This window comes from Canis lupus, chromosome 7 (genome assembly GCF_003254725.2).
Source record: "Canis lupus dingo isolate Sandy chromosome 7, ASM325472v2, whole genome shotgun sequence".
In the NCBI taxonomy this organism is placed as follows: Eukaryota; Metazoa; Chordata; class Mammalia; order Carnivora; family Canidae; genus Canis; species Canis lupus.
In genome coordinates, this window is record NC_064249.1 from 2,370,588 (window position 1) to 2,392,709 (window position 22,122).

General features: G+C 39.2%; 1 long non-coding RNA gene across 1 annotated transcript in view; it reads right to left on the bottom strand.

Annotated features, from left to right (window-relative positions):
• LOC112667123 (uncharacterized) overlaps positions 1 to 17,549 on the bottom strand; it is a 63,204-nt gene extending 45,655 nt beyond the window's left edge. Inside the window, exon 1 of the long non-coding RNA XR_003141055.2 lies at positions 17,349 to 17,549. This is a non-coding gene — a long non-coding RNA (uncharacterized LOC112667123). The remainder of the gene's footprint in view (positions 1 to 17,348) is intronic.
• Between the last annotated feature and the right edge of the window lie 4,573 nt (positions 17,550 to 22,122).

Genomic DNA, 22,122 nt, shown 5'->3' on the forward strand with positions numbered 1-22,122 from the left:
CAATTTCATAGAGGCACCTGGCTGGCTCAGTTGGTGGAGCACATATCTCTTGATCTCAGGGTTTTGAGTTCAAGCCCCATGTTGGGTGCAGAGATTACTTAAAAATAAAATATTTTAAAAAATTACAATCTCAGGGTATCTGTGTGACTTAAATGGTTGAGCATCTGCCTTCTGCCCAGGGTCATGATCTCAGGATCCTGGGATTGAGCCCCATGTCAGGCTCCCGGCTCAGCAGGGAGTCTGCTTTCTCTCTCCCTCTGCCTCTCCTCCCCATCTCACTCATGTGCTCTTTCTCTAAAATGAATAAATAAAATCTTTAAAAAAATTTTTACTATCTCATAATCCTTAGCTGGGAGAGTCCATGGCCCAAAGGCCAAATGATTATTAAGAAGGTATTTATTGGTATGAGCTCATGCTAAAGAGATTGGGAAATGTATCTTGCTGAACAACCTCATGTCTTTCATTTATAGGATTTGTCTCAATAAAGGAAAGTTCTGTTAATAAAATATATGTAGTACTACCCAAAATGAGTAGTGATAATTCAATTCCCTGCCCTTGGTGATCCTTTAAAATCACTCATAGCAGGTCTCCTATTTATTGTACCACCCTCTCTTGGCAAGGGTACTTTTCTATGAATGACTGATGTCAGCAACAGTTACAATAAGGCTACCAACAGTTAACAAGTTATTAAGAAAGTTATTCTAACATAGCTATTTAAAGATCACCATTTTGACAAAGTATTCTGTGTAAGAGACATTCTAAGCCCTTCATGCCATCCTTGGACCTATTTTCAATCCTTACCCAATTTTCTGTCCACATTCCTGAATCTTGCTCCATCACACAATCTTATCAATTCCTTTATTCCTATTGCCTGACAGAGCCTGAGCTCATCCTCACCTTCCCCCACCTAGGAAAAGGGTGTGGTTCCTTGGGAAACTGGACTGAGAAGGCCTTAGGTAGGTGTAGTTGGGAGAAAGAATTTCTCATTTGTGTCTGAAACTGCTTTCTTAGATGAATACATCTGGAAGTCAAGATGTCTAATGAGAGTAAGGTGGGGGGCAGTGCTAAAATAGTGCCTACTATAGTGAAGCAAGCCATCAACTAGAATGGGGTACAATCTCCAAATTGCTGAGGGGAAGATTAATTTTTAAGCAAGATTTTTTACTATTATGAATCTGTTTATTTTCTGTTATACCCTATAATGTTAAAGCCTTTATTTAGTCTTGCTTAGAGGCTTTATTTCCATCTGATGATCATAACTGAACCATTTATTAGTCAGTTTGTTCAATCATTCATTCATTCACTGATCCATCAAAGAGTCATTGAACACTGCAGCCAGTAGCAGGAACACAAGAAAGAGCAAGCTATAGATCCACCTTCGAGATGCCCACATTCCAAACTGGATGGGATCTCCATCCAAGATGCTCCCATAATAAAAAGGTCAATCTTGGGGGAGTATAATGGCTCAGCTGTGATCTCTACTAGTGAATTCTCTTCCCAAAGGCCAATCTTAAACAAACGGGGTTTTGTTAAGAATGAAGCTCCCTGGGAGGTGCCTGGATGGTTCAGTTGGTTGGGCATCTGACTCTTGATTTCAGCTCAGGGCAGGATCTTAGGGTTCATTAGATTGAGCCCCATGTCAGGCTCTGCACTCAACAGGCAGTCTGCTTGAGACTCTCCCGCTCCTCCTCCTCCCCCACCCACTCTCTAAAATAAATAAATAAATCTTAAAAAAAAAAAAAAAGGAATGTGACTCCCTGGGAAACTCCTATTCATCCTTTAAAATTTATATAACATACTTAGGATAGTGCCTGGCATTGTATTTAGGAAACCTTTCTTGACTTGCCCTGATACTGAAGTATTATGAATAATCCCCCAGACAACTTTTGTACTTCACTATTTGCCTTTCTGTCTCCTTTTCCAGATAGTTAATTCCTCAGGAGGAGGGACTGAATTTTAGCATGACTGTATCCTGGCACCTAGCAGAGTTCCTGACACATAGCTAGTGCACAGTAAACATCCCCAGAAATGAACTGCCCTGAAGGCTCCGCGGTTTGCTGTTGCCAAAGCAATTGGCTTCCTGGTGTTGGGGTCACCTCTTTCTCCAGATGATATCTCTCCCCAATCTGGATACCAAGCTTCTTAGACTTGTTGAGTCACAACAGGAGAGAGACATAGAGGAAACCTTTCTACTTTAAGGAACAGTTATTTTCATTCTCTTAAATGTCAGCATTGGCTCTACTTCCATTTTAAGATTCCAAATAGGAGCTCTTCTTCGTGGGAAGAGCTGATTGCAGCTCAGTCATTTCTGGATATGTGTATCCTTCATCCAGAGTTCTGCAGAATGGAATCCTTGTGTTCTTACACAGGGATTCTCTCCTTTGAACCTCATTTAATGTCCTGAGCTATAAAAAGGAATCATTATCATTAAGCCTGTAATTCAGGATGACCTATACTGATGCTGACAAGGTTTTATAAACCAAAAACCAGAGCTCATGTTCAGTTGCACAGGGAAGTAACCACAGGTTGAGGCAGAAATTAGGACTGTCACAAATAACTGGGACATAGGATCACTGGGTTGAGTGCTCCCCTCCCCAAATAGAATTCTCCTGAATGTCAGGCATATGCTCTACTATTCAAAAATATACCACAGTCGCAATAGATGTACAATAACCGCCTTGTTCTTCCATCTAATTCTGCAAGAAGGGTCTCTGTGGTCTCACAGAGAGAAAATGCACTTGAATTTGGGTTTTAATTCCTGGTTTTGTTACCTATTAACTTGTGACTTTGAGCAAGTTAGTTGACCTCTCTGAGCCTCTTTTCTTATCTACAAAAGAGTTATCTTGGGATGAAGTACATAACATGTCTAGCAGACATGACAGATAGTTGATGTAGTCTAGATCCTCTTCTGTCCTCCTGACTCCTGTGAGATACTGAAATAATCAAGTTATAAAACCAAACCAAACTAAACCAAGTAAGATAAAAATAAACTTAAAAGAGGGAAAAGACAACAGGTTTAAAATTCTGGCTTCCAAATTTCCAAGTATTTTGCTCTGGGAACTGTGGTCACATACGAAATGACCTGGGTTACATCTGGATTGAGGTCCCAGTGGCTCACTGTGGGTTCTAGAATTAGACATTTTTTTAAAGATTTATTTCTTTATTGGGGGAGGGGGAGGGGCAGAGACCGAGACAGTCTTAAAACAGATTCCACGTTGAGTGTGGAGCCTGATGCAGGGCTCGAACTCAACACCCCGAGATCAGGACCTCAGACAAAACCAAGTTAGATGCTTAACTGACTGTGCCACCCAGACGCCCCTGGACATTGTGTTTTTCCTTGAATTGACAGTGGCCAATTTCCCTAGAATCAAATTCATGAGACTTGCAATGTTGATTCAACTTCTGTCATATATATTGATAGATGCCATGCAGAACAAAATTCAAAATCTCGTCAAAATCATATTCTACATTCCTTCAAACTCAAGTAATGAAATTTATGAATCATCATTTTTGGTACAAACCCAAGTTCTCTGTAGATCTCCAATGCTACATTTCTCAGCAAGTAAAATTGTGAAAGATCAGGTTTTGTCTAATAAGGGTTCTTTGTTTCAAAATCAGTTTATTAGTTTTCTTAGAAATGTTTTCAAGTTCATTCTTGATGGTTTTTCCCTAAATTTTTCCAAGTTGTTAAAGTGAGGCCACTATGTACAATGTAAACAAAACTCTGAAAGGAAAACAATTGAACTTAAATTTAGTGACAACGCAAATATGTTTGTAATATATTATGTGAAAACTGCAAGCTGTAAAACACAGAGGTTCAACTCCTTTCAAATAGAATGCATGTATGCATTCAGGTATACAAAATCTCAAGAAAGATGTGTACCAAACTGATAACAGTGGTTATCCATAGGTTGTAAAATTACAAATAACTTAAACATTTTTTACTAGCTTCTAATTTATGAACCAATTGACAGGTAGTCTAAAATGAGCATATGCCACAAAAGGTAAAAAAAAGGTAAAAAAGCCCAAAAGTTATTTCAGTTTTTAAAATTTGACTTTCAAAATGATAAGCTGTTTGGACAATTGTGTTAATATTATTTATGGCTCATACTATAATATTTTAAGCCACTAAAACACCCCGGGGAACCTTTGGTGATGCTCTCAGCTCCAGGCACAAAGCTTTCAGGCAAGTTTCTTTTTTTGTGTCCCACTCTTAAATTATGAGAAAATTTCTTTTAAAACACCCGAAATTCTATTATTAATATCATTAGTATCCATGAAATAGAATTAGATGCCATTAAAAGAAAAAATTTCAGAGAACAAAACAGTTTTTGAAAATTAATATATGATATGACAAATAAAAAAACACAATAAAAGTTAGGAAGATAAAGTTGAGGAAATACCCCCAGAAAGCAGAACAAAATAATAAAAAGGGCCTATAAGAAAAAAAAAATAAAATTTAGAGATTCTGTTCAGGAAATCCAACATTCAAATAATGGAGTATTTCGAAGGGTAGGGTAGGGAACAGAGAAATTAGAAGAAGAGGGAAGAAACTATTGAAGAAACAACTTAAAATTTCTCAGACACGAGAGGTCAGTGCTTTCCTACTGAAAGGGCCTCCAAATGCCCCGTTCAAGTAATGAGCCTTCACCCACACCTACAACACTATCAAACACTGGGAATAACAAGAAACGGGAAACACACAGTTTTCACAAAAAGGATCAAATGGAAGAAATGCATCCAACTTCTCAACTCTAGAAGCTAGAAGATAACTGAGAAGTATCCTTAAAATTCTGAGGGAAAAATCCTTTCCCAACTGGAATTCAGTACTACTAATTAATATGAGGAAAAAATAAAAGATTTTTTAGGACATGTAGGGTTACAAGTTTGCCTCGCACTTCTGAGACCATTCTCTCTCAGAAAGCTACAGAAGGATGTTCTCCACCAAGAAGGAGTAAACCTGGGGAAAGAAACGCAGGGGGTCAATGAGACAGAGCAGGTTTAAAGAGCCAAATTCACATTTTCCATTCTGGAGAGTTAGAGAATGGAAACTGAGGGGCGCTTGGCTGGCTCAATCAGGGCTGTGAGTTTGAGCCCCATGTTGGGTGTAGAGATAACTAAAAAAAATTTTTTTAATTAAAAAAAAGAAAATTGAAAAGTAGGAGCATATTATTTAGACATTGCATTAAGCACAAAAACAATCAGTGAAAATCAGTGGCCTCTCTAGGAAGTGGGAAAATGGAGGTAGAGGTCAGTGTTTTCTTATTAAAAGTCTTGGAGAACCATGATTCTAGAAACTGCGTGCATGCATAACTTTGATAAGGACAAAATTAAACACAAAAAAATAGATACATAGATAACATCATTACTCACTGAAGGCAATTGTGTAGGGGAGCACTGCTGATGTGATCTGGATATATTGCTTTCTGATCTTCTAACTTTATACAGAAATAGCACTCAAATATTTGGAATAGTTGACATGTATCCTAGATGCCATCTCTCACAAATATCAGGTGTCTCAACAAAGCCTTTGGCAAGTTCCAGGTTGCAGTCAATGGATACTTGAAACTTTGTCAAGTGCCTGAAGAGCTGATATTCCATGTTGTTGATGGAAGGGCTTCCAATGAGCTTCTAAGCCAGATATATAAGGCAGAACTTCCCTTGTACCAAGAACTGTGTACTTTTGCAGATTGTGGGTTAGCACACTCGTACATGGATGTGGGAGGAGAGGCACATGCAAGTGTGCTTTTGAAGACTTTTAGAGCTCTAGAGAAGCCAGAAATTTATTGCAATACCACAGAAGGTGTTATTTTGCCCTGAAGAACTCTTACCTGAAAAATGCAACCTAACAGAGCTCTCAGGGTGGCCGCCACAAAGGCCATTCCCAAGTATCTGAGTATCATTCTGCTGACCAGTCATTTCACTGCTATTTTAATGTTAAAGGAGTTCTCTTATAACACTCTTACTGTCAATATATTCCATGTGGAGTTGCTGCTTCCTATCCAATACAATAACTGGATTAGCTGCTTCTAAAGTCAGCACCCAGGGGAGAGAGAACTCTCCAGACCATCCGCCTAAGAGGCTGATGCTTATTCAGTTCATAGAATAACGGTTATTTAACATCAATGGAAATCACGAGGAGCCTACAACAAAGTCTTACTTTATACTCTTCAGGACTGAAAGTTCTTTCTCTGATTTAATCAGTAATATTCTACAAGTCTTGAAAAAGAATAGCTAATAGTCTAGGATTTAGGGACAACTTAGCTTTTATAGAGTCAAAAACTAAAAGTCTGGTTGTAAAATAAATATAAATAATAAATAAATAAATAAAATAAATAAATAAATAAATAAATAAATAAATAAATAAAAAATAATAAAAGTCTAGTTGTGTTGCAGATCTCCGCATTGTCCTCAACTACTCATGGTGAAATAAAACAGGATGTAAGCTATAGTGGGTCCACTGCTTTTGCAAACTGCCTAATTTTCTTAGAAGATTTTAGTTTGAGGGGCGCCTGGCTGGCTCAGTCGGTTGAGCATCTGACTCTTGATTTTGGCTCAGGACATGATCTCTGGGTCTTGGGATCAAGCCCTGCATTGGGCTCCATGCTCAATGGGGAGTCTGCTTCAGGATTCTCTCTCTCCGCCCCTCCTTCTCTAAAATAATCTTTAAAAAAAAAGATCGGTTACACCTGAAACTAATATAACTCTGTATGCTAACTAGAATTTAAATCCTTAAATAAATCAATAAATATAAATAAGTAAAACAAAGATGGGTAAGATAAGATTTTAATTCCATCTTAGGAGTTTTTTCTTTTTTTTTTTTAATTTTTATTTATTTATGATAGTCACAGAGAGAGAGAGAGAGGCAGGCTCCATGCACTGGGAGCCCGACGTGGGATTCGATCCCGGGTCTCCAGGATCGCGCCCTGGGCCAAAGGCAGGGGCCAAACCGCTGCACCACCCAGGGATCCCAGGAGTTTTTATTTACATATTATCTTCTATAAGAAATTCACCAGTGAAAACATGATTACTCTTAAGTATAAAACAAAGAGAAACAAACATAAATAAGACACTTTATTGGTTAAGTGGAATTGTGCAACAGTAGATCAAATGCCAAACTAAAAGCCATGAAATCCAGGTTCTATCTTTGCTCTGCTACTTTATTTTGTAGCATTGAGCAAGTAACTTCTTTCCCTCATTTTTAAAAAATGGGATTTAGTGAGTCCAAAATGAGATCATGCTCCATAAAAGCAACTTAGAAAGCATAAAGTACTATGCAAATGTTTAAAAATGACCAAATTAAATGTTGGGAACTGGAAAAGAGAACTCACATGGGGCTAGCCTTAGAGGAGTTCTGGCTCCTACAAATATTTTGACGAGGGTTATAGACTTCAGGGGAAATTTCCAAACATTTTGGCCTTGGGCCATTTTTAAAATGTCATACTTGTTCTTTATTTCAAAGTGTGTTTTTTTGGTATATGTTATAATACACTAAATTAAAAAAAAGATTTTATCTGTTTATTCATGAGAGACAGAGAGAGAGAGAGAGAGAGAGGGGGGCGGGGGCAGAGACACAGGCAGAGGGAGAAGCAGGCTCCATGCAAGGAGCCCAATGTGGGACTCGATCCCAAGACTCCAGGATCATGCCCTGGACCCAAGGCAGGTGCTAAACTGCTGAGCCACCCAGGGATCCCCCCAATACTCCGCATTTTATACCAGTTGGTATGTGTATAACAGAGAGGCCTTTGGATTTGATGAAAAGTCTAGAGACTAGAATTCTGAAAATTGAATACCCAGGTAATGTAAGCACTCAGCAATGTATGTTCATAGTAAACACTCAATAATATGTGTTCAATGAATGTAGGTCCTGATGAAGTTCAACCTGAAGGGTATGTCAGGTCAACACAGCACCTTGACATGAGAACTCTATTGGACTACACTCTGAAGTCCAAGGTATGCATTCCAAGAACAGTAGTTGGCTTTGGCCAAAGATACAGCTCGGTTCAACATGCCAAGACTTTTATGCTTTCTTTGTTTTTCAAATTTTTCAACAGACCATAGTGATTACGAAGTTCATTTGTTTGCCCAGAAGAATTTGCCCCAATTCCACTAAGAGGCTACTGCAGCCTCTTTTTGGCTCATATCAACAACTTGTCTCCTTTATGTTCTGTCACCAGATGGCAAAGTAGCATAATACCCCTACGTAATTACGTCTACTCTTGTGATTATCTTCTAGACACAACAGGAAATATGGAAGCTGTTGTCAGCTCTGATCTTCTGGGAAGTTCTAGGAAACTTAAAGCTAAAATGTTAAGATGCTTTTGTAAAATTTTCTCCTGGAAATGTGTAGTAACCTTTCAAAATGAAAGTGGAGGTCTGGATTTATAACAGATACAGTTCATACATAATTAGCAGAGCAGCTACCCTGGATATTTCAGATTTATTAGGTTCTTATGAATATAATGCTCTTTTTATATTATTTGGAGAGGCAGTTCTGATTAGAAAAGAAACATAAATCCATTGGAGAAACAAGAGAGAGAGAAAAATGCAGGAAAAAGACATTTCCTTAAATTTTACCACATACTAGCAACACTTAAACATTTTGGTGCATTTTTGTCATTTTTTTTAATGTGCTCTTTTATATAGTTACGATTATACTGTGATGCAAATTTGTATGCAGATTTTTCTTACTTAACAGTTTATAATATTTATTGCCCCATGCTATCAAAAATCTTTTAAAATTTGAGGTGCCTGAGTGGCTCAGGTTAAGCATCCGACTCTTGATTTTGACTCAGGTCATGATCCCAGGGTTGTGAGATTGAGCCCCACATCAGGCTCTGTGCTGGGCATGGAGCTTGCTTAAGATTCTCTCTTTACTCCTTCTTCTGCCCTCTCTAAAATAAATAAATAAATAAAAATCTTTTAAAATCTATTTTTAGAAAATACTTTTCTGATAATAAGAGACATTGAAAATTTCACTAATATATGGTAGTATAAGGAAAATAAAAATTATCCACAATCCTACAACTCAAAGGTGATCATCAGTACTTTGACATTTTCCTTCCTTTCTCTTTAAATGCATCTCCTTTTGTACAGATAATATTCTTATTTTTAATCTTGTTTTTCTGCATGCATGGATCTTAAGGAATTTCCCATCTGATTAAAAATTTTCCATAAAGCTTACTTTTATTGTCTGTATAATGTTATTTCATATCCCTATATCATAAATTGCTTCACCATTCTTCTCCTTAGGGCTTTGTCTGACAGTTTAATTCTTTCCTTGAATGACCCAGAAGTCTTGAATTTTATATTAATTTTTAATAAATAATAAAATAGCTTGAGAAGTTTACATTAATAAGCTATGAAAGAAAAAAAATGGGTCATTACAAATATGAAGTCAAGATATAGTCATTCATGGGGTGCCTGGGTGGCTCAGTTAGTTGGGCAACCAACTCCTGATTTCTATTCAGGTCATGATCTCAAGATCATGGGGTTGGGCCACACAGGGCATTCGGCTTTGTCCTCAGTGGAGAGTCCACTCCACTTTCCCTCAACCTTTCCCTCCCCACCCCATGCTCTCTCTCTCTCAAATAAATCTTAAAAAAAGAAAAAGATGTAGTCATTTATAGTCATAGTCATAGGTACCGTGAGAGACTCTAAATATATGTTGCACAGACACTGACTTCTCACTTTTTCCAGGAGGATTTGAGATGGTTTTAGAAATACTCAGAAATTAGGACAAAGTAGAAAAGGTGCTAAATTTGTGGCGAGCCACAAATTGAATTCTGAGCATCTAGCAGCTGAAGAAGTTAATGTGAAGATTCACAATTTCCTTATAATGAAAACCAAGTGCGACTCAGGAGGGCAGCAGCTACCTGGTATTGAAACGTAAGGGCAATCTTTACAACAGGGTGCAAGATGAGGGCATAGTCTGTGGGGTCTGCCTGCGTCAGGGAGAGAGGAGTCTGAATTCCAGGACTGGCTTTGCCACTAGGCTTTGCCACTGGCGCAAACTGGGTAAGTCATTCAATCACTCCCTAATAAGTAAGGCCCTTATTTCTGGTATTTAGTGTTCATTTGTAAGTACCCAGTGTGTGCCACGAGGATTACAAAAGCAAGTAAGAAGTTTGTGTCCTTAAGGAACCCGGATTCTCATGGGAAAGACAAGCACGTAAGCTGCTTAAGTGGACACACAGCAGAAACAATAGAGGGGTGTTCGGGTGGCTCATTGGTTAAGCATCTGATTTTGGCTCAGGTTGTGATCTTGGGGTCCTGGAATTGAACCCCATGATGGGCTCCATGCTCAGCAGAGCATCTGCTTGTCCCTCTCTCTTTGCCCCTCCCCCCATGCTCATGCTCTCTTTTTCTCTCTGTCTCTCTCAAATAAATAAGATCTTTATTTGTTTTTAATTTTTTTTGTTTAAAGATTTTATTTATTTATTTATGTATTCATGAGAGACACAGAGAGAGAGGCAGAGACACAGGCAGAGGGAGAAGCAGGCTCCATGCAGGGAGCGCCATGCAGGACTCGATCCCAGGACCCCGGGGTCATGCCCTGAGTCAAAGTCAGATGCTCAACCGCTAAGCCACTCAGGCGTCCCATAAATAAGATCTTTAAAAAAGAAAAAATGACTGAAAGAAACATAATAGAGGTTCGAACAGGGTTGTCAATGTCCCCATCTGACATCCTGACTTTCAGGTTAATCTAGACACCAAATACCTTCAGTAAAATTCCATTATGTTTGTTAAAATCAAATCCTGAATTAAAAAATATTAAAATCTTAATAGAGTTGAATTGACTAAAGTATGGGTGAAGCCATCATAACTGCGAATGGTAATCGTGTTAAGGTAGAAAGCTGGGCGCACAGGCTGCAGACAGAAACATCTGTCGATTCCCCCCTTGGTTTTGTAATTATAATGTGGGTTGTTTTCCAGAATCTGTTCCATCAAAGGATTGTCTTTTTTAATTGTATGCTTTGTCAGAAAACCAACTCTATTTCTTTCAACCTCTCTCTCATGTGCTTCTCCTGCAAAACAGTCTGGCTACCAGCTCTACCCTTTTTTTTTTTTTTTAAGATTTTATTTATTCATGAGAGGTACAGAGAGACACAGGCAGAGGGAGAAGCAGGCTCCATGCAGGGAGCCCAACGTGGGACTCGATCCTGGGTCTCCAGGATCACGCCCTGGGCTGAAGGCGGCGCCAGACCGCTGAGCCCCGCCCCCCCCCCCCCCCCCCCCCCCGCCTCCCCCAGGCTGCCCTAAACTCTCCTTTCAAAATCTCTACCTAATGCCCCCGTCTTCCACATTGTTATTGCAAATCTCCTTTTTCCGTTTCACATTCAAGTTTCACGTATTCACATTTCCTCAGCACTTACTCTTCTCTGGTTTCTTGTACCCAATCAAATTCTACAACTTTTTTTCTGAAGAATGCATTCAGATTTTTCGTTCGTATCTGTTGTCACCGACAATTCCTTGCCTTCGTGGTGGTAACCTCTCATTTGGGATCCTCCAATATCACCTTCTTGTGATTCTCTGCCTTTATTTGCCTTACCCCGTTCTAATTATTTCCAGCCTCTTTACATCACTGGCTTGCTTCTATGGTGATTTAATTCTTGGAATTCCTTTAATAACATTGCCACTTTCTAAAGTAAATGACTAATTTGGTCTTAATGGAAAACTGCAAAGACTCTGATCAGGACTTTCCATCCAAGCAGGTTTTATTTTACACGCTCTCTCTTTTTACAGAATCTTTGTCTCTCAGGTGTGAGACTTCTCACTGGTCACTATGATTATTTCTTCTTTTTTCATACTCAGAGTCCCAATTCTCCACAGATCCCTTACTATTTAACTTGGTGTGTTTATAATGCTGCCGTCCACATGTATTAGCCTTTCTTTATTTCATATATATACATTTCTTTCTTTCGCTCCCCCCCTAAGTTGTGAGTCCTGAGGACAGTGACCACTAACTGGGGTAGCCGACATTCCCCAGGTGACTACTCCTCTCTGACCCATCTCCATCCTCCGGCTCGAGCTAAGTGGTCCAAATGGAATGATCATCTTCTTTTATAGTTTTGCTTTTCTGATCACAGAATTGGTTAAGGGGTAGGCTGGTAAGCCAGTCTGAGCTGACCATAATAACTCATCCCCTGGACCACAGTGAGTGATTCAGAGGGACATGTGACCTAAATGGGGCCAGAATCCTATCTCAAGAGTTGAAAGAGAAAAGCCAGTTTTTCCCTTGTATTGAAAGCTCTAAGGGGCGCCTGGGTGACTCAGTTGGTTAAGCATCTGCCTCTGGCTCCAGTCATGATCCTGGAATTGAGCTCCGTGTCGGGCCTCCTGGTCAACAGAGGAGTCAGCTTTTCTCTCTCTCCTTTTGCCCTTCTCCCCACTCGTGCTCGCTCTCTCCCTCACTTTCTCTCTCAAGTAAAAATAAAATCTTAAAAAAAAAAAAAAAAAGCCGTAAAAATGAGAGCCTGGACCCTTTGGATGCTACATCTCCCACCAGAGAAAAATAATCTGGGAGAATGGCTGAGCAGCAGAGAATTCTTTGTTCATTCCTCTTCTTGCCAATCTGAGATTTAATTATTCAACTTTGATTAAATTCTGAGAACTACCCCAGTAGTGTTCAATCTCTTTTATTTGTTTCATTTGGTTTGAGTTGGGTTTGTCATTTGCAACCATGAAAGTCCTGATTCATATAATATTTAAACTATATTTTAAAATCCCTGTAGCACTCATCTGTAAAATGGTGACCCCCCCGACATGCATCGTATCTCACCAATTGTCATAACTTTAAGAACGAGAGCTATTGGGGATCCCTGGGTGGCTTAGTGGTTTAGCGCCTGCCTTTGGCCCAGGAGTCCTGGGATCCTGGAGTCCTGGGATCGAGTCCCACGTCGGGCTCCCGACATGGAGCCTGCTTCTCCCTCCTCCTATCTCTGCCCCCCCCCTCTATGTCTATCATAAATAAATAAATAAATCTTTAAAAAAATAATAAATAAACATACTTTGAAAAATATCAAACAAAATAAAAACATGTTAATAAAAAAAAAAGAACGAGAGCTATTGAAGAAAATACCTGTTGTCAAAACTGTCTAAACTCAATCCTGAAAGTCTTCCTAATTTATTTACTCCCTAAGCCTTTTGGTTACAATACTTGAAAGCTGAAGCAGGACAGAATTTATTTCATTTTCAAAGAAAGCAAACTCCTACCTCCCTAAAGTTATAGACTCTTATTTGCTGATTATCCCTTAAAACAGTGATGTGTTTATTTTACATGACAAATACATACAGAAACCTTATTTTGAGCCGAGTGTCATGGTAAAAATTTACCTCTTCAATCCTTCCAACAAACCATGATTATCTCCATATTCAATGAGAAGACTGAAGCACAGAGAGACGGGGAAATTTGCCCGAGGTCACAGAGTGAGTACAGAGTGGAGCTGGAATTAATCCTTAGACTTTATTGTGCATCAGAACAACTCGAATATGGGCTAAAAATGTAGATCCCTAGGACCTGCTAATTCAGAATCGGACCAAGAGAAGATATAACTACTTTTTAGACTTTTTTTTTTCACATTTACCAAAAAGTTCTGCTCTCCCATCTGCAGCTTGCAATTATCTTAAATTTGGCTGAGAATACATTTCATCTTCACTGATTTTGGGGACAGAGATCCTGCCACTTGTGGATCTGATATTTAAATTGTACGGACTCTGTTTCAATAAATAATACCAAAGACCTACCCCTCGGGCAGTCACTAGAGGTCTTAAATCTTGAATTGCCTGCCACCCGGCTCATTGCAAAGGAGTAGTAGAAACGGGTCTTTGAGAAAGACTTGACCAAAGAACACGCTCACTACTTGATCCTGCAGCGCTCCTTACTCTATCACCCAAATAGAATAAATCCCCCACGAATCCAAATACGCAGACTTTGTCAGTTCGGTTCTCTGTGGAAATGCTCTCAGCCTTTCTCAACCTCTCTCTCAATGAACAGCTCTCACTCAGTGCTCAGCTTACTACACCCTGGGTACTGTCCCCACCATGCTTCTAAAGTCACTGGTGCTGGGGACACCTGGGTGGCTCAGCAGTTGAACATCTGCCTTCGGCCCAGGGCGTGACCCCAGGGTCCTGGGATCGAGTCCCACATCGGGCTCCCCGCAGGGAGCCTGCTTCTTCCTCTGCCTGTGTTTCTGTCTCTCTCTCTCTCTGTGTGTGTATCTCTCATGAATAAATAAATAAAATCTTTAAAGCCACTGGTGCTGAGGTGACCAGCAGCTACCTGGAGACAATACGACTTAGGGGTTAAGGAGGTCTTCTCTGGAGCCAGTCCAGCTCAATTAAATCCCGCTTCTGTCACCTTCTGCTCCAGCACCTTGCTGAACCCCTCCATGCTGCTCAGTGTTTGCACCTGTAAAATGAGGGTAATTATGGTACCTACATCCTGCGTAACTGTGAGGACTATGAGCAGTGTAACAATGCATGTCAGGCAATGAGAACAGTGCACACAGCACACACTCAATACGTGCTTTTCACCAGAAATAAGCTCCTCAAGAGAAAGATCAGTGTTCTTTTTTAAAAAATCTGTTTAAGATTTTATTTATTCATGAGAGACCCAGAGAGAGAGAGAGAGGCAGAGACAGGCAGAGGGAGAAGCAGGCTCCCTGTGGGGAGCCCCATGTGGGACTCGATTCCCCAGACCCGGGAATCACGACCTGAGCCAAAGGCAGTTAGTTGCTCAACCACTGAGCCACCCAGGCGTCCCAAGATCAGTTTCTGTTCATGACTATCTCCTCAGTGCCAGACATATGGTTAGTTACTCAAATATAAATGCAAAGAATCAATAACCCCCAAGTCCAGTGGCATTTTCAGGTCCTCTCTTAGCTGGTCTTACTGTAACAATCCAACATCCATATGGCAATTACCTGTGCTGGGCACTGTTCCAAGCACTTCACCATCATTAATTCATTTAGTTCCCACAACAATCTTATGGGACAGGTACATTGCCATGAGCGTTTTACACACAACGAAAGGGAAGCACTGAGATATTCAGTAATTTGCCCAAGCTTGCACAGCTAGCAAGCAGCAGAGCTAGCACTTGGAACCTAGGCAGTTTAATTTCAGAGTTTAGGCCTTTAACCTGTGTTCGCCACTGATCATTACTTCTTTAAAACTCTCTTCCATTGGCTTCCACAAAAACACCCTCTCTCAGCCTCTCTGACTCCTCCTTCACAGGTTCTTTTCTCTCTGATCAACTCCAAAGCAGGGATGACATTTCCAAGGTCACTGCCTTTACTTATGTTACACGCTCTCTAGTTGAGGACATTCACTTCCATCCACACTCAGGTGATTCCCAAACCCCCATCTCTATCCCAGATATCCATCCCAAGGCTCACTGGACCATACTCACATTCAATTCATATAAGATAATAAATGTATTCTTTTCCCCAACAAGCATGCATTTTTTTCCATTTAATTCTGTCTTAGAAGATGGTACCACCCCACCCCCATCACTAAAGCCAGAAATCTAACAATCATCTCTAACCCTGCTTTCTGCTTTTCCCTACATGTCCATTTGCTATTTGCCTATACCTCTTTTTTTTTTTTAAGATTTTATGTATTTATTCATGAGAGAAAGAGAGAAGCAGAGACAGGCAGAGGGAGAAGCAGTCCTTCCCCAATGAGGGACTCCATCCCAGGCCCCCAGGATCACGCCCTGAGTCGAAGGCAGATGTTCAACCGCAGAGCCATCCGGGCATCTCAAGAGGTTGACATCCTTATTTCAGAATTGGGGGCGGGGGTTGTCATTTGTTTTATAAAAATGAGAGTGTATAACACACGTGTCTTTTCCTCTTGCTTTTCTCACTTAACAATGCATGGAAATCACTCCAGGCTAATAAACATAGCTCCAGCTCATTCTTTCAGCAGCCTAATACCATAAGAGATGAAGATACCACAATTTATTCAGCCGTTCCATGTTGAAGGGCATTCGGGTTGTTTCCAGTTCTTTACCACGACATACAGCGCTACAACAAGCAAACTCGAATATACATATCCCTGCACTCTAAGGCTTTTGTTTCTGTGGGATTCCGTCCCCCAAACGGGAATTGTTTATAGGTACTAGGTTGGAGCATGGTTTGTAAATAAATAAAAGCACACGGCATAGTGCCATACATTCAAAGAAGTTCAGTAAATGATGATAATGATAAAGGATATTTGACCATGTGGTTACCTAGCAGCGTTTTGATGGGAAAAGATACGTTTCCCAGCAACTAGCAAGTATACATCATTGAAGGAGGATTCGTAAGGAGAGTACAAAAGACAGAACCTGGCACATAGCAACTGAGAATCACTGTTGCGAAGCATATTTCCTGTTGTATTTGCTAGGCCATCTTAGACTGGCAGGGCACCAGGGTCATTTGAAGTCCTATTACTGGATACTGAGTCCCTGACCTTCTGAGCTAATCAAACTGTAATATGCTTTCAAAAAAAAAAAAATCTCAGCTTTGAAAGATCTCCCCAGTTTATTACCTTGAAGCTGGTGACTTCAGAGCTACGAAGGTGTCTATTTAAGGCAGTTGTATGTGAAAGCGCATTAGATGAGGAGTCAGAACACTAATCCTTGCCTCTGCCTACTTGTCAGCACTGTGGTATTTTGAGCAAGCCTCAAAATCCTCATATACAAAAAAAAAAAAAAAAATAGCTAATAATACTCATGCTGCCTACTTTGCAGTATTATAGTGAGGAACAAATGGAATTATGTAAATGAAAGCGCTTTGAGAGAGCTATACATATATTAGCATTGTTAATATTATTCTGATTCTTGAGTAGGCAATGTACTGTGTGTGTGGTGGCACTTTCTTGTTCTTTGTATCACCAGAAAGAATACATTACCATTGAAAAGACTGATTTTGTAGCAGTCACGAAGCGCACTACCAAAGTACAGATCGATATAAAAATAACAGACTAGATGTCAGCCATTGAATCTATCTGCCGATATTGTTCAATGAACGTTTTTGACAATGAAGATGTTTACAAAGCTGCCTCAATTTTTAATGTTTCATATATAAATGAAAATAAAAATCATAGTTCCCCCCCTCTTTCCTGTAAGTTTCTATTTTTAACTCCTGTACAATATCAGATCTAATACCCTTGTGTTCTTTCCCTAGTCCTGGTTCCTGCCCATGTAACATACACCTGCTCAGGAATCCAGGTATACCTGGGATGCTTCCTACCCAATTCTGTTATTTTTATTGTGATTAAAATATTGAGAAACTGGTTCCACTATAGATCAGTACTCCATATATATTATGAATGGATAGGTCTATGGATGGAATAGCAGAAACTACCTGACATGAGGAATCATTCATTTCAGAAATGTGGCATAGGTACATATTCACTCTTTGCTGGGACAGAATGTTCATATACGGAGTTCAGAAATCTCAGTGCCAGTTGAAATTTGGCAGTTGGTTCCTTCCAGCTGTTCTTAAAGGTATTCTCTCCGCGGGGATTTAAAAGTGACTCCTAGTCATGGCTTAAGATTTTTAGGTTTCACTGTTTCTGTTTTGATTCTTCCCTTTGGAAAACAGAGAAAATGCAACATTTATCCAGTAGTGAAGGGTTTATGAAGTTCTTCAGAGTTAGATCTAAATTATCACAGCTGTCAATAGTTGGTAAATCATGGGGAAAAAAGTCATCCTGTATAAAGTATACAATTAAATTAATTATTTATTAATGTTCTACCTTTCAACTGGTGGGGGTGGTGGCATCCAGTAGACAACCCAAGAGAAAGAAAGCCAAAGAGTCCTTGGAGTGATTTCAAGTTTCAGGCTTTGTCAGGGTCTTTGAAGTCATCACTTTGGGGATTGCTTGTCATGCTCTTCAGTGTCCATCTGTTGAAGAAAAAGAAGAGCCCAAACCCTCTGAGAATGGAGTTGCCTTTATTTAAAATTGTTTTTCAGTATAAATCCTTTTTTCAAAAGGGAGATTTTTGTTGTTGGTCATTTTCTATTACTTTATAGAGTTAAATGTATTAAAATTTAAAACGTGTAACAAGTAACATGGAAGTACGGTAAATAAAAATATTAGGACATGATCTATATCCTCTTCACTGAGACATGGAGAATAAGTGTGATTTTTAAAATTCTCCTTTCTTTTAGAGAAAATTGAGTTTACAAAATGGATAAATTACAGGAGTGATGGTACACATTGCAGAGGACTCTTTAATTTCAAAGTATCATACAGATTTCATGGAAACACTGGATTTCTTAACATATACACATCATAGTGCTTATTATTCAATACATAAGACATTGTAGTGAAGAACTCATCTATTGCACAAAGCAAAACACTCCTACCTCATAAATAGAAGTAAAATTTGAGTGACCTACTCTGAATTTTATATCTATATAACACAATATGACATAAAGAATGAACAATTATGAAAGGAAGGCGGACTTAATAATCTAACTTTTGTCATAAATCAAAGAAGAATTTTTTTCTTGAATTATCTAGAATATAGGTAAACAAATACCTATAAAAGGAGTACCATCTAAGCAGCTTGAATTCACTCTGCACTGTGTAGATCTTGAAAAAGGCTACTTGAAAAATGGACTTGAGTATTGGTATTGAGCTATGGGACATCTGTATGCACAGTGAAAAAACTCTCACTGTGCTTGAATTTTTAATAGCTTATGACCCAATGGAAATTTTTGGTTGTTCACACTTCTTATCAATTTTTGTTCTTTTTTTTTTTTTTAAAGATTTATTTATTTATTCATGAGAGACACAGAGAGAGAGAGAGAGGCAGAGACACAGGCAGAGGGAGAAGCAGGTTCCATGCAGGGAGCCCGACGTGGTACTCGATCCCCGGACTCCAGGATCACACCCTGAGCTGAAGGCAGGCATTAAACCACTGAGCCCCCCAGAGATCCCCAATTTTTGTTCTTAACACAAATACATATAATGCAAGTTTGTTTCTGAAATCATATAAAGAGTATTACCGAAAACTAGTAAGATTAATTGTAATGAATATAATGAATACTAAGGTAAAATGATCAGGGGCACCAAGCTGGCTCATTCAGTACAGCATGCAACTCTTGATCTTAGGTGTTGGGAGTCTGAGCCCCACAGTGGGTGCAAAGATTACTTTTAAAAAATGTAAAAAGTAAAATGATGAAGGGCACTTGGGTGGCACAGTCACTCAAGAGTCCAACTCTTGGTTCTGGCTCAGGTTGTGATCTCAGGGTCATGGGATCAAGCCCCGTGTTGGGCTCTGTGCTCAGCATGGCATCTGCTTTCGACCTCTCTCCCTGTCTCTCTGAAATAAACACATAATCTTAAAAAAAAAAAAAAAAAAAAGTAAAATGATGATAATCAAGGAAACTGGGTGTGGGATACATGCAAACTCTTGGTACTATCTTCTCATTTTTCTTTTGTTCTTAAAAAAGTCTATTACAAAAGAAACTAACAAGAGCAAAACTTTTTTCTGTTTTATTCAATTTCCTTGTTATAGGATTGTTTCCATTATCTGTAAGATGTTAAGTACTCAGGTGTGAAACAAATATTCAGATATTCCTGTAATATTTTCCTTTTGAAAATGTCATATTTCTTAACTATTTGAATCACTTCCAGACTTTAGTGCAGACCTCTAACATTTAGTTTACTAAATCTAACAAGAAGAGGACACTATAGATTTTTATTTCCTCTGTAAGGCAGAAACTCATGGAAAATTTCTTGCTCTTATCTCTAACAAGTTTACTCTATCAGTTTTATTTACTTAAAAAATGTAATCTGTTAGATTTAAGAGTGAGATTCATTTTCTATTTTACAATTAAGTATTTCCTAAAACTAAGGATTCATAAATAAATAGCAGATCTTTGGAGCTTTTTTATATAAAAGTTACAATAGGGGATCCTGGGGTGGCTCAGTGGTTTGGCGCCTGCCTTTGGCCCAGAGTGTGATCCTGGAGTCCCGGGATCGAGTCCCATGTCGGACTCCTTGCATGGGGCCTGTCTTCTGCCTCTCTCTCTCTCTCTTTCTCTCTCTGATGAATAAATGAAAAAAAAATCTTAAAAAAAAAGTTACAATGAAAATGTGTGCAGTTTTACAAGAGATAATGTGAAATTTTATTTTAACTTGAACTGGTATTTTAAATATTATTTAAAAGCTATTCACATTTATTACCCCAAGTTTATCCTTTTAGCTGTTTTAATTAAAAAAAATTTTTTTTTTACCCCATCAAAGACAGTAACAAATATATTCTAGTTGCTGTAGTCTAAAACAGTGCTTTGAAATACTGATGGTGAGTGCTGTTTCTGTGATTACTTTGATGACATTTTCTGAGTTTAATTTTTTCATTACCCAGCTATCTTCCAGAGACTGGCATATTGATTTTTCTAATTAATATTCTATGTACCGGGAATGGTATTTTTACTTTCTATTTATGGAGCATCGAATAGCACAACCACTATAAGTGATGTGCTGGTATGTTACCTTATAAATGCTCAAGGTACAGCTTCTAATGTTGAAAAATAGAAAAATAAATTGACCTTGATGAAGTGTGTCTTCTTTTGTCTGTTCCCAGGAAAGTTTATTTCAGGTATTTCTACTGCTGAAATGATTAGCGTTAACAGCTTTTTCCCTCCATTTTATTTTACAGGGTCTCTTCATCTTCCTGATATATGGGGTATACAACACAGAGGTAAGTCGGCTTGGAGTATCTCAAGGCTGACAGTGAATGAGAGAAATGACAGGTTTCTTATCTTGATAACTGAGGAACAAAGTTGGCTTTTCAGATGAGTGTCCTACTGCCCTTCATGCTTGGACTGGCTTATATGCATCCCAGCTTACCATTAAACACTGACACCCTGAATAAAGGGACAGCCTCATTTCTCATAGGCATTGACTAATATTTTACTACAGCCTTAAGTTTTTGAATTTTCAGTCTTTCTTTTAACACTTAACTACACTCGATGGTTTACAGTGTCACAGTGTAAGCAGCAGAATGCTCATGTGTAATTGCACGGAAATAGAAAAGTATCATTTCTCACCTCAAAATGCCCACTAAACATTATTATCTCTTAAGTTTTTGAGCAGGCTAAGAGAGGCCCATTAGGAATAATGAATAGTACTTATGGTTTCAATGGTGAAATTTCTCCGAGAAGACATCAATGATTTAATTATGAGAAGTTGTTTAGCTAGAAAATTGACTTGACATTTCATTTACAAAGTATACTATACTATGTAAGTAAATTGTTGTCATAGACCTAGTTCTTTGAGGGGGGAAAAATCTGTGATTTACAGTCTTGCTTAGGCTGGTTTAGATTTCTGCATGCTTCCTATGCAAGGGAATGCTTTGTGTGCATCAGGCATTGATGTCTGATTTTTGTTGGTTTTTGATTTCGAGATTTTCCTTTGTGATTTCCCTTAGGAAACGATTCGTAATTTTGCAGGCATTTCTCGGCATCCTCTGCTCTGCTCGGGGAGCGCAGAGTGAATCCCAGCACAGATCACACCGGGCCTAGCAGTGCGCGTTTTATAAGGAGCCTAGGAGGCTGGGCAGCAGGGCCACGCGGCAAAGACTCCTCAGCCAGACTAGGTATGCGGGCATTTAAATACCATCCGATGATGATGACGAAGTGTGTGTGTGTAGGTGTGTCCCACAGGGCGGCTGCCCCTGGATTACACGCGGTTTCCTTTTCCAGTAGCCTTCAGGTAGGTTGGCAAGAAGACAACTTTTTTTTTTTTTTTTGCAACGGTACCTGTATTGCGGCTGCAAAGCAGGCTCCTCCTATAAGTGCAAAGGACGCACGCCCATTATTAAAAAGGTCTGCAAACTAATCACAGAAGCGCAATCTTTTTATTTTTTTAATTTTTTAAATGTATTTCTTTTCTTTCTTTCTCTTTTCTTTTCTTTTCTTTTTTTTCTTTTCTTTTTAATGGATGCTGGGAGCATCTGAAGTTGGCTGCTTTCAGGTAGAACCAAAAGCGCCCTAGGTCATCCAACTGCAGGCTGTGGATTTTGATCCTACAACTGGACTGCAAGCAGCGGAGCCCAGAAGGCCCCGAACCCCGGCCTCCTGCAACATTGGGACCTCAGTTTCCCCCCCATCCGCGCTCCGC